The sequence below is a fragment of the Bufo gargarizans genome, chromosome 3, assembly GCF_014858855.1.
Source record: "Bufo gargarizans isolate SCDJY-AF-19 chromosome 3, ASM1485885v1, whole genome shotgun sequence".
NCBI classification, from domain to species: Eukaryota; Metazoa; Chordata; class Amphibia; order Anura; family Bufonidae; genus Bufo; species Bufo gargarizans.
In genome coordinates, this window is record NC_058082.1 from 601,930,196 (window position 1) to 601,941,089 (window position 10,894).

Here is a 10,894-nt window from a genome sequence, read left to right on the forward strand (position 1 = left end):
CCGTGCCTTTCTGCAAATTGAGGAACGCACACGGACACCATCCGTGTTTTGCGGATCCGCGGTTTGCAGACCGCAAAACACAGAACAGTCGTGTGCATGAGGCCTTAACGTTTCAAAATTTTCTGTAAATTTGGGATTTATTAATAAATAAAGGTGAATTGTAGTTACTAAAATTTTTCACTATCGTGAAGTACAATGTGTCGCGGGAAAACAGTCTCAGAATGGTTTGGATAAGTAAAAGCATTCCGAAGTTAATACCACATAAAGTGACACATGTCAAGTAAACAGCCTGATCCTTAACCCCTTAAAGAGGGCCTTTCATTGGTCCAAACATTGTGAACTAAGTATCATGATCTGTACAGCGGCGCCCAGGGATCTCACTGCACTTACTATTATCCCTGGGGCGCTGCTCCGTTCTCTCGCTAGGTCCTCCGGTATCTTCGGTCACTTGGTTATAGTAGGAGGAGACTGCCCTTGTTCTCCTGGGCGTCTCCTTCTCCCAGGCTGTAGCGCTGGCCAATCGCAGCGCAGAGCTCACAGCCTGGGAGAAAAAAAAACCTCCCAGGCTGTGAGCTCTATGCTGCGATTGGCCAGCGCTACAGCCTGGGAGAAGAAGACGCCCAGGAGAACAAGGGCAGTCCCCTAAGTCTCCTCCTACTATAACCAAGTGACCGAACATGCCGGAGGGCATAGCAGGAGAACGGAGCGGCGCCCTGGGATAATAGTAAGTGCAATGAGATCCCTGGGCGCCGCTGTACAGATCATGACACTTAGTTCACAATGTTTTGACCGATGAAAGGTCCTCTTTAAGGACCCTTGCCGTACATGTACGTCATAGCTGGGCGTGACTTAAGGACCAGCAACGTATGTGTACGGCGGGCTGATCGGGCGGGTGCAGGAGTTAAATGGCAGGAGCTGCGCCCGCCCGATCAGCGGCACGGACCTGGCAGTCACTAACAGCCAGGTCCCTGCTGCATACGCCGGCATTGGTGAAGACACCAATGCCGGTGTATTGATCCCTTGTATGCCGCGGTCAAAGCTGACTGCGGCATGCGGAGGGTACGGGTGCCCTCCACATCTTCATCGAGTCCCTGCGCTGCAGTGATCTCTGAAAGCAGAAATATAAATGTATAAAATACAGGTTTTATTGAATCTTTTCCCATAAAACTATATACCAATCTGCTTAGTTCCTCCTGCTCTATAAACACGGTGCTTTCAGATTGCATTTCGTGTTGGCAGGTCCTCTTTAATCTATGGTAGCAAGGAGTGTGTGAGGAAGACCAGTGTTACAGTACCCCCTAGGTTCCCTAGCTGAAGGGTGCTTCTGTGTGAGTTATTAAATACTAGGGTTAATTCCACCTGGGGATAGGAGTTGTGTTGTGGGGTTATTAGTATTACCTAGGCCAGGGATGTGACTGATTTTAACATCCCGGTTGCCTATGTGCTGTCCGAGTGCCTCATAGAAAGGGGGGGAGGGGAAAGAAGCAGGAAATTCTGTGGGGTATGTTACTTATCCTAATGCTATACAGTTGGCTGCTACATTTGTATATCCCTGCTTACATGCAGGCCAATGGTATATATCACTTTCAATGATAAATATCAAGTTCCCTTGTTCAAATTAATAGCATTTGATGTTAAATCAATATCCCATAATTCATGCACCCCTTATGCTACCTCCATGGCCATTTCGAGGATATACTGCATCTGTATGAATACACAAGTCTCGCACAACATATACACTCACACAACCCCTAAGCTCTAATAATTAGCCACTTCGAGGGGCTGTGCTAATCGGCATCTAGCTAGGTAGCAAATCGCACACCATGCAGACACTCACAGATCCCCTATTGCAAAGGATGTATTAGACACCCCGTTGCCATACACAATTGTCAGGAGGGAAGCGTTCCCTCCCGGCAATCGTCAAATAGCTAGCGGAGGACACAGCTGCTATTACATGCAACAATTTCCTCCATGGCATGCGGAGGCGCTATCGCTATGCCATTGCTCGTCCCCCTGCAAGTCATCGGCATGCTGGCGGCAGATGGCCATTGCACAGTGCGTTCTGCCGAGAGAGTGTGTACGTGGTGTATGATCTGCTGCTTAGCTAGACTCCAATTAGCACAGACACCGAAGTGGCTGATTATTCGAACTTGTATGTGAGTGTATACATTGTGTGAGACTTTCTTACTCAGACATAGTATAAGAAAACCCCTCGAAGTGGCTGACTGAGACTCCTAGGGCATTAAGAGTGGAGCATGGGGAGTGCATGAATTACAGGATATTGACCTAACGACGAATGCTGTTATCTGTTCCCTAAAGTGATATATACCATAAGCCTGCATCAGCAGGATGACATAATGGTAACAGCCAACTGTATAGTACTAGAACATATAGCATACTCCCCACTTTTAACTTCCTCTCTCTGTCCCATATCTCTCCCCCTCCCAAACTTTTCTGTGAAGTACCAGGGCAGCACATAGGGAACTGGGATGTTAAATCCAGTGAGACGCCTGGCCTAGGTAATTTTAATCACTTCTATCTCCATTTGGGAATAACCACTGTATTTAATACCTCGCCCAGGAGCACCATCATTAGCCTGTGTTAAGTGGCTGATACTTACAATAGGGGATGTGTGAGTATGTGCATGGTGTATGATTGGATGCCAATTAGCACAGCCCCTCAAAGCGGCTTATTATTAGATCTTAGGGGTTATGTGAACGTATTTGTTGTACGAGATTAGCATATTCATATAGACACAGTATAGCTTGAAGTGGCTGAGAGTTCCAGGGCATTAAGTGAATGCAGCACGAGGAGTGCATAAATTGCATGATATTGATTTAAAGGCAAATGCTACTAATTTGTATAAGAGGACTTGATATTTATGCCCCGATAATGATACATACCATTAGCATGCATTTAAGCAGTAATACACAAATCTAGCAGTCAACTGTGTTGCATTAAGAAACTTCACAGAATTTCCTTACTGGCTTTCTATGAGTCACCTGGGCAGTACATCAGTGAGATCCCTGGGCTAGGTATTACGGTGTTCCCTCAAGTTACAATAATAATTAGTTCTAGGAAAACCATTGTATGTTGAAACCATTGTAACTTGAGTAATCGGTTCCAAAGCCCCAAAATGTCATCCAAGATAAGAGGAAATGAAGATTTAAGAAAAATAAGCAGATAACTGAGACAGATTAAACACGTCCTTACATATAACAGTCAGGAATGACTGCTAACTGGCAACTAATATAACTATTTTCAGAAAAATCTGAAAATAACATGGTATGTTGAAAATATTGTATCCTGAGGCCATTGTATCTTGAGGGATCACTGTATCAATAGCCCCACAGCACCTTTCCTATCCCCAGGTGAAATCAACCCCATTAGCACCCTTCAGCTAGGGAACCCTAGGCATCAGCCAGATAATTGCTAACAAGCGTACAATTTCAAAATTTCACTTTTTGGGCAGATTTTCCATTTTAATATTTTTTTTTTCCAGTTACAAAGCAAGGGTTAACAGTGAGTATCACTCATACAGCTTCCGGCCTGTGAGATCCAGGGGGCTGGATCTCACAGGCTCGTCACCGGAAGGGAACGGCGATCCCTAAGGAAGGCATTGCGCCGCCTTCATGCCATCGGGTACCCCCTACAGCCCCATGGGGACCCAATGGCACCGCTGACGACGACGACCGCAACATGTAAAGCCACGAACCGCAGGTCTGAATTGACCTGCGGTTTGCTGCGATCGCCAATACGGGGGGTCACGGGCCCCTCCCCCGCGTATTTAGCCAAGATTTGAGCAGGTACCTTGTTCCGATCACCGCCCGCCGCGTGGCATTGATCGGAAATACACAGCGCGTACAGGACATCAGGACGTACCTGTACGCTCTGTGTCTGGAAGAAGTTACCTTATGTTGTGGGAAAAATGTTTGAAGGACTCTTAAGGGACTATATACAGGAGTATGTGACTGTAAATAATAATATAAGTGATAACCAACATGGGTTTACCAAGGACAGAAGTTGTCAGACTAACCTAATTTGTTTTTATGAGCAGGTGAGTAGTAGCCTGGACAGAGGGGCGGCTGTGGATGTAGTGTTTCTGGGTTTTGCAAAGGCTTTTGATACTGTCCCTCATAGACATTTAATACTGTAGGTAAAGTAAGGTCTATAGGCTTGGAAAGTATAGTTTGTAATTGGATTGAAAACTGGCTAAAGGACGGTGTCCAGAGAGTTGTCAATGATTCCTATTCAGAATGGTCCCAGGTTATAAGTGGTGTACCCCAAGGTTCAGTGCTGGGTCCTTTATTATTTCATTTATTTATTAATGATATCGATGACGGGATTAATAGCACCGTTTCTATTTCTGCAGATAACACTAAGCTGTGTAGTACTGTACAGTCTATGAAAGATGTCCATAAACTACAAGCTTGAACACTCTGAGTGATTGGGCATTAACTTGGCAAATGAGGTTCAATGTGGATAAATGTAAAGTTATGCATTTTGGTAGTAATATTCTCCGTGCTTCATAGTTCCTAGGTGATATAACACTGGGAAAGTCACTTATAGAGAAGGTTTTGGGTGTCCATGTAAATGGTAGATTAAATAACAGCATACAATGTTAATCAGCTGCTTCTAAGGCCGCCAGGATACTGTCATGCATTAAACGAGGCATGGACTCGCCGGGCAGGGATGTAATATTACCACTTTACAAAGCGTTGGTGCCGCCTTATCTGGAATATGCAGTCCAGTTCTGGGCACTGGTCCATAGAAAGGACTCACTGTAGCTGGAAAAAGTACAGAGGAGAGCGACTAAACTGATAAGGGGCATGGAGGGTCTTCGTTATGAAGAAAGATTAAAAGTAGGGATCGACCGATATTGATTTTTTAGGACCGATACCGAGATTTGTGAACTTTCAGGCCGATAGCCGATAATTTATACCGATATTCTGGGAATTTTCATTTTTGGAAAAAAGAAAAAAATCCTACACAAATCTGCTGAAAATTAATGTTTATTGTTAATGTGTAGTTTTTGTTTTTTTTGTAAATCTTTTTTTCATTTATACCTAATATTTTGGTGTTTTATTTTTATTTTTTTAACTTTTTTTATTTTTTTCTAACTTTTAGCCCCCTTAGGGACTAGAACCCTTGTCCTATTCACCCTGATAGATCTCTATCAGGGTGAATAGGAGCTCTCACTGTCCCTGCTGCTCTGTGCTTTGTGCACACAGCAGCATGGAGCTTATCATGGCAGCCAGGGCTTCAATAGCGTCCTGGCTACAATGGTAACCGATCGGAGCCCCAGGCTTACACTGCTGGGGAGAGGGGATCCGCTACACCACCAATGATTAATACAGGGGGGGGGCGCACTGCGCCACCAATGTTTTTAATGTGGGGGTGGGGGGGCGCACTGCGCCACCAATGATTAATATACTTGGGGGGGGCGCACTGCGCCACCAATGATTAATATACTGGGGGGGTGCACTGCGCCACTAATGATTAATATACTGGGGGGGGCGCACTGTGCCACCAATGAGTAATATACTGGGGGGCTTGGGGGGGGGGCGCACTGCGCCACCAATGAAGGTTAATCTCTCATTTATTCATATACAGGAGGTGGGAGCTGGCTGCAGAATGAGGATCGCAGCTACAGCTCATAGAGGTCGGGAGCCGGCTATGTGATCCTGCAGCTCCCGCCTCCTGTTCAATTTGAATGAATGAGAGATTTCTCTTCATTGGTGGCGCAGTGGCCACAGCCCCTCCCCTTCTCTTGTCCCCTGTCCTCCCATTGGCTGCAGCAGCACAGGGGGGAGACACTGCTCCTTCTCCCCTGTGCTGCTGCTGAGGGAACACGGAGAGCGCTGTCAGCAGCGCGATCTGTGTTCCCAGTACGTTATCGGTATATCGGCAAAATAAATGCCAATACCGATAACAGTCAAAATCCTCAATATCTGCCGATAATATCGGTAAAACCGATAATCGGTCGATCCCTAATTAAAAGAATTGAATTTATTTAGTCTTGAGAAGAGACGTCTAAGGGGGGACATAATTAACCTGTACGAATATATAAATGGGCCAAACAAAAAATAAGGTGAAAAACTGTTCCATGTAAAATGCCCTCAAAAGACAAGGGGCACTGCCTCCGACTGGAGAAGAAAAAGTTCTGTTTCCAGAAGCGTCAAAGCTTCTTTACTGTAAGAACTGTGACCTAGGGTTGGACGATATCAAAAATATTCAGACGATAACGATATTAAAGGGGTTTTGCACTTTCATTTAACTGATGATCTATCCACAGCAGGAACAGTGGACAGTTTTAAAAAGGATTTAGATGAACTCTTAAAAGTAAACAACATTAATGCTTATGAAAACGTGTAGAAATCTGAGTCTCACTTCCTTATGGGATTCGCGCCCCCACCTATCCCTTGGTTGAACTTGATGGACTTGTGTCTTTTTTTCAACCGTATCAACTATGTAAATATGAATCCTGTGCCAGATTACTGTAGCATTTCTCCCATTCACTTAAACAGAAGTTGAGCTGCACTACCCTGGCACGGCTTGTGCTTCAGGCTCTGTTGGCAGCCCAAAATAACTGATTGGCGAGGGTGCAGGGTATCACACCCCCATCGATTTAATATTAAGAACCTATATTAACCACCTCAGCTCCCCTAGCTTAAACCCCCTTAATGACCAGACCACTTTTTACAATTCTGCACTACACTACTTTCACGGTTTATTGCTCGGTCATACAACTTACCACCCAAATGAATTGTACCCCCTTTTCTTCTCACTAATAGAGCTTTCATTTGGTGGTATTTCATTGCTGCTGACATTTTTACTTTTTTTTGTTATTAATCGAAATTGACAGAAATTTTTGCCACAAAATGACATTTTTCACTTTCAGTTGTAAATGTAAAATTTTTCAAATAAAACTACATTTCTATATACATTTTTCTCAAAATTTATTGTTCTACATGTCTTTGATAAAAAAAATGCAATAAGTATATTTATTGGTTTGCGCAAAAGTTATAGCGTTTACAAACTATGGTACAAAAATGTGAATTTCCGCATTTTAAAGCAGCTCTGACTTTCTGAGCACCTGTCATGTTTCCTGAGGCTCTACAATGCCCAGACAGTAGAAACACCCCACAAATGACCCCATTTCGGAAAGTAGACACCCTAAGGTATTCGCTGATGGGCATAGTGAGTTCATGGAAGTTTTTTTTTTTGTCACAAGTTAGCAGAAAATGATTTTTTTTTATTTTTCTTACAAAGTCACATATTCCACTAACTTGTGACAAAAAATAAAATTTTACATGAACTAAGCATACCCCTCACGGAATACCTTGGGGTGTCTTCTTTCCAAAATGGGGTCACATGTGGGGTATTTATACTGCCCTGGCATTTTAGGGGCCCTAAAGTGTGAGAAGTAGTTTGGAATCCAAATGCGTAAAAATGCCCTGTGAAATCCTGAAAGTGCTCATTGGAATTTGGGCCCCCCTTTGCGCATCTTGGCTGCAAAAAAGTGTCACACATGTGGTATCGCCGTACTCAAGAGAAGTAGGGCAATGTGTTTTGGGGTATATTTTTACATATACCCATGCTGGGTGAGAGAAATATCTCTCTAAAAGACAACTTTTCCCATTTTTTTTTTTATACAAAGTTGTCATTTGACAGAGATATTTCTCTCACCCAGCATTTGTATTTGTAAAAATACACCCCAAAACACATTGTGACACTTTTTTGCAGCCTAGGTGCACAAAGGGGCCCAAATTTCAATGAGTATCTTGAGGATTTCACAGGGCATTTTTTGCGCATTTGGATTCCAAACTACTTCTCACGCTTAAGGGCCCCTAAAATGCCAGGGCAGTATAAATACCCCACATGTGACCTCATTTTGGAAAGAAGACACCCCAAGGTATTCCGTGAGGGGCATGGCGAGTTCATAGAAGATTTTTTTTTTTTGGGGCATAAGTTAGCGGAAAATGATATTAAATTTTTTTTCTCACAAAGTCTCCCTTTCCACTTGTGACAAAAAGTTCAATCTTTCATGGACTCAATATGCCCCTCAGCAAATACCTTGGGGTGTCTACCTTCCGAAATGGGGTCATTTGTGCCCTGGCATTTTAGGGGCCCTAAAGCGTGAGAAGAAGTCTGGAATATAAATGTCTAAAAAAAATTACGCATTTGGATTCCGTGAGGGGTATGGTGAGTTCATGTGAGATTTTATTTTTTGTCACAAGTTAGTGGAATATGAGACTTTGTAAGAAAAAAAACAAAAAATCTATTTCCGCTAACTTGTGCCAAAAAAAAAAATCTTCTATGAACTCGCCATGCCCCTCAAAAGTGATCTTTATAGTGCCTGTAACTGATCTCCTGACACCCCGACCGGGTACCTCCGTCGATAGATGCTCCTAGTGCTTTCCGAGGACTCCAAGCACTCCACTTGACACCGTATGCACTGCAGACCCCACGAACCGCCGCAGCTTGGTTGGGGGTCTCACCGTCCTCCACCCACGCTGGACCCAAGACCGGGCTTCAGCTTCCAGTGGGTGAACCTCTCCTACATCCAGAGAGCAGGAACCATGAACAAGCTCTTACAAGAGCTTATACTCAGGGGAGTAATTGTAATATAGCAATCCCCAAGAGTGTAGTTATCGCATTCCCCAAACATGAGCCAAAACTTCATGAAGGTATAAAGCAGCCTCTTTATTTTAACACACAAGCATTTTATAAACATCTTCCAACAACGTTACCACCCACAGGGTTTTGTAAAAACAGCCAATAACCACATACAATACACTCAGACACTCCCACACAAAATCCTCCCCTCTGCCCGTGGTAGAAGGCATTTTCTGTATAGTTCTGGCAATGTGCGGATCCGCAAAATGCGGAAAGCACATTGCCGGTTTCCATGTTTTGCGGATCCTGTGTGCGCGCGTTCACAGGAAATCTCGCCTCTCGCGAGATGACACGCCTGCGCGTCCAGGAGGAATAACCCGGCCGCCTGCAGGATGCAATCCTGCGTTAGGCGGTCGGGAGGTGGTTAAGGATAGGCCATCAGTATCTTATGTAATGCTGTGAGCTCCTATGACCAATGTTGAAGAAAGACAGGGACACAACAAAATTACTTCAATACGGTTTATTACTTGTTCCAGCCAACTTACAATTCAGTACAGCCGGATCACAGCCAGGTCAGGTAATCAGTCCATGACATCCAAAATAAAGTAATGCAGGCTCGGGTCTCCTCTAGAACCGTCCACAGGCCTATGTTGCTCCACACGTGCCTTGCACTCTGTGATCTGTAAGCCTCTCGCTCTAAAGGCCTCATGCACACGACCGTTGTTCTGGTCCGCATCCGAGCCGCAGTTTTTGCGACTCAGGTCCGGACCCATTCACTTTAATCGGTCCGCAAATATAACGGCGCGAAGCCGGCGCATGCGCATTAATTACTGTGATGCCGTACAAGGAATGGGCATCGCAGTGCGCATGTGGCGGCTGACGGACTGAGTGCTCAGGCGCGGGATCTCGGCGAAACAACAAGTTAGTAGATAGGCGGTCAGAGGGAAAGGATGGGCGGGCGGGGGGAAGCGAAGAAAAGGCTGTGCTAGCAGGGCACCTCCGAGGGTAACGCCGCCCCTGGGCACTTGCGAGCCCTCATTTGCATATGTTACAAAGATGTTTTTTGACGGTTTTATAAGTCCAGGATTGATGCTAAAGGTAACGTTTTTATTAACTGTAAGCATGCTAGAAAGCTATGGGAAGGGTTAAAAACGTGAAATGCTGATGACAGACTGCCTTTAACTTGGTGGCACTTCACCTATGATTAATAATATTGGGAATTATAGTTTACAGGGAGTGTTTTGAATTATAGATTACACAATTTCCTCATGTTGTTCTTGCTAATTGAACACTTCAGGATTGATGTGTCAGTGACTAAATGTTGTGTTTAAAAGACAAAGCTAACACAGAAGTAATAGAAAAATAACACAGGATGGTAAATCACGGATCACGGTGTCCAGTGTCAGGGCCTGATAATTAAGTTGCAAAGTCCTAACATTCCTGTTGTTACAACCATCACTTTCTTCAAGTTTTCCATACTGGTACAATGCCAGAAGTGTTTTCTGGTCTTTAAAAATTGTGTGCAAATAGTTTACATGCAATAAGATTACTAACTTACAAATGTCTGTAGCTGAGATGCATCTGAAAGTCAGTCTCACATGCAGTCACATTACCAAGTTACTGGTGTTGTACAAATGGTTATCCTACCATCCCTATAGTATGGGAAGTCATACATCACATGTTCTACCATTCCTTGTCCCCCCTCCTTGTCTCTGGATGGATTGTGTTTCTCATACAGTGCAGCTAATTATGCCTTATACCTTGCACCAGAGGGGAATAAAGGCAGCCAATCATGGGAACTTTAGTCTTTTACATAGTATTCTCACCCACATCAAGCCATGACAGCCTCGGAACCTTTAAACCAGGGGCATAACTACCATAGCGGCAGACCATGTGACTGCTATGGGACTCAGAGCAAGGGGGGCCCAGTCTTAGTTCTTCTACTGGAGGTGAAAACGTGGTCAGGACTCTACCCTCTAAACGAATAACTTTTTTAGCAAATGAAGCAGTGGAAAAATGTCCCAAGGGTCATTGAAAGGTATTTAGGCGGAAACCCTTCTGTCCTGTGTGGGGGGCCTGGTTTGATCCTTGCTATGGGGCTACTGCTTTAAATTATGTCGGTATCACCTGGTGAGCATTTAAACACTATAAATGTATGCAGTCTGTATCTATTTGGGAGTGTACTGAAGTGTTATATTATAATTACATTGATGTAGGTTGGGTACATGTCCTATATAGATGGGTGTGAGCTGTGAAAAACATAGAAACCATAAAT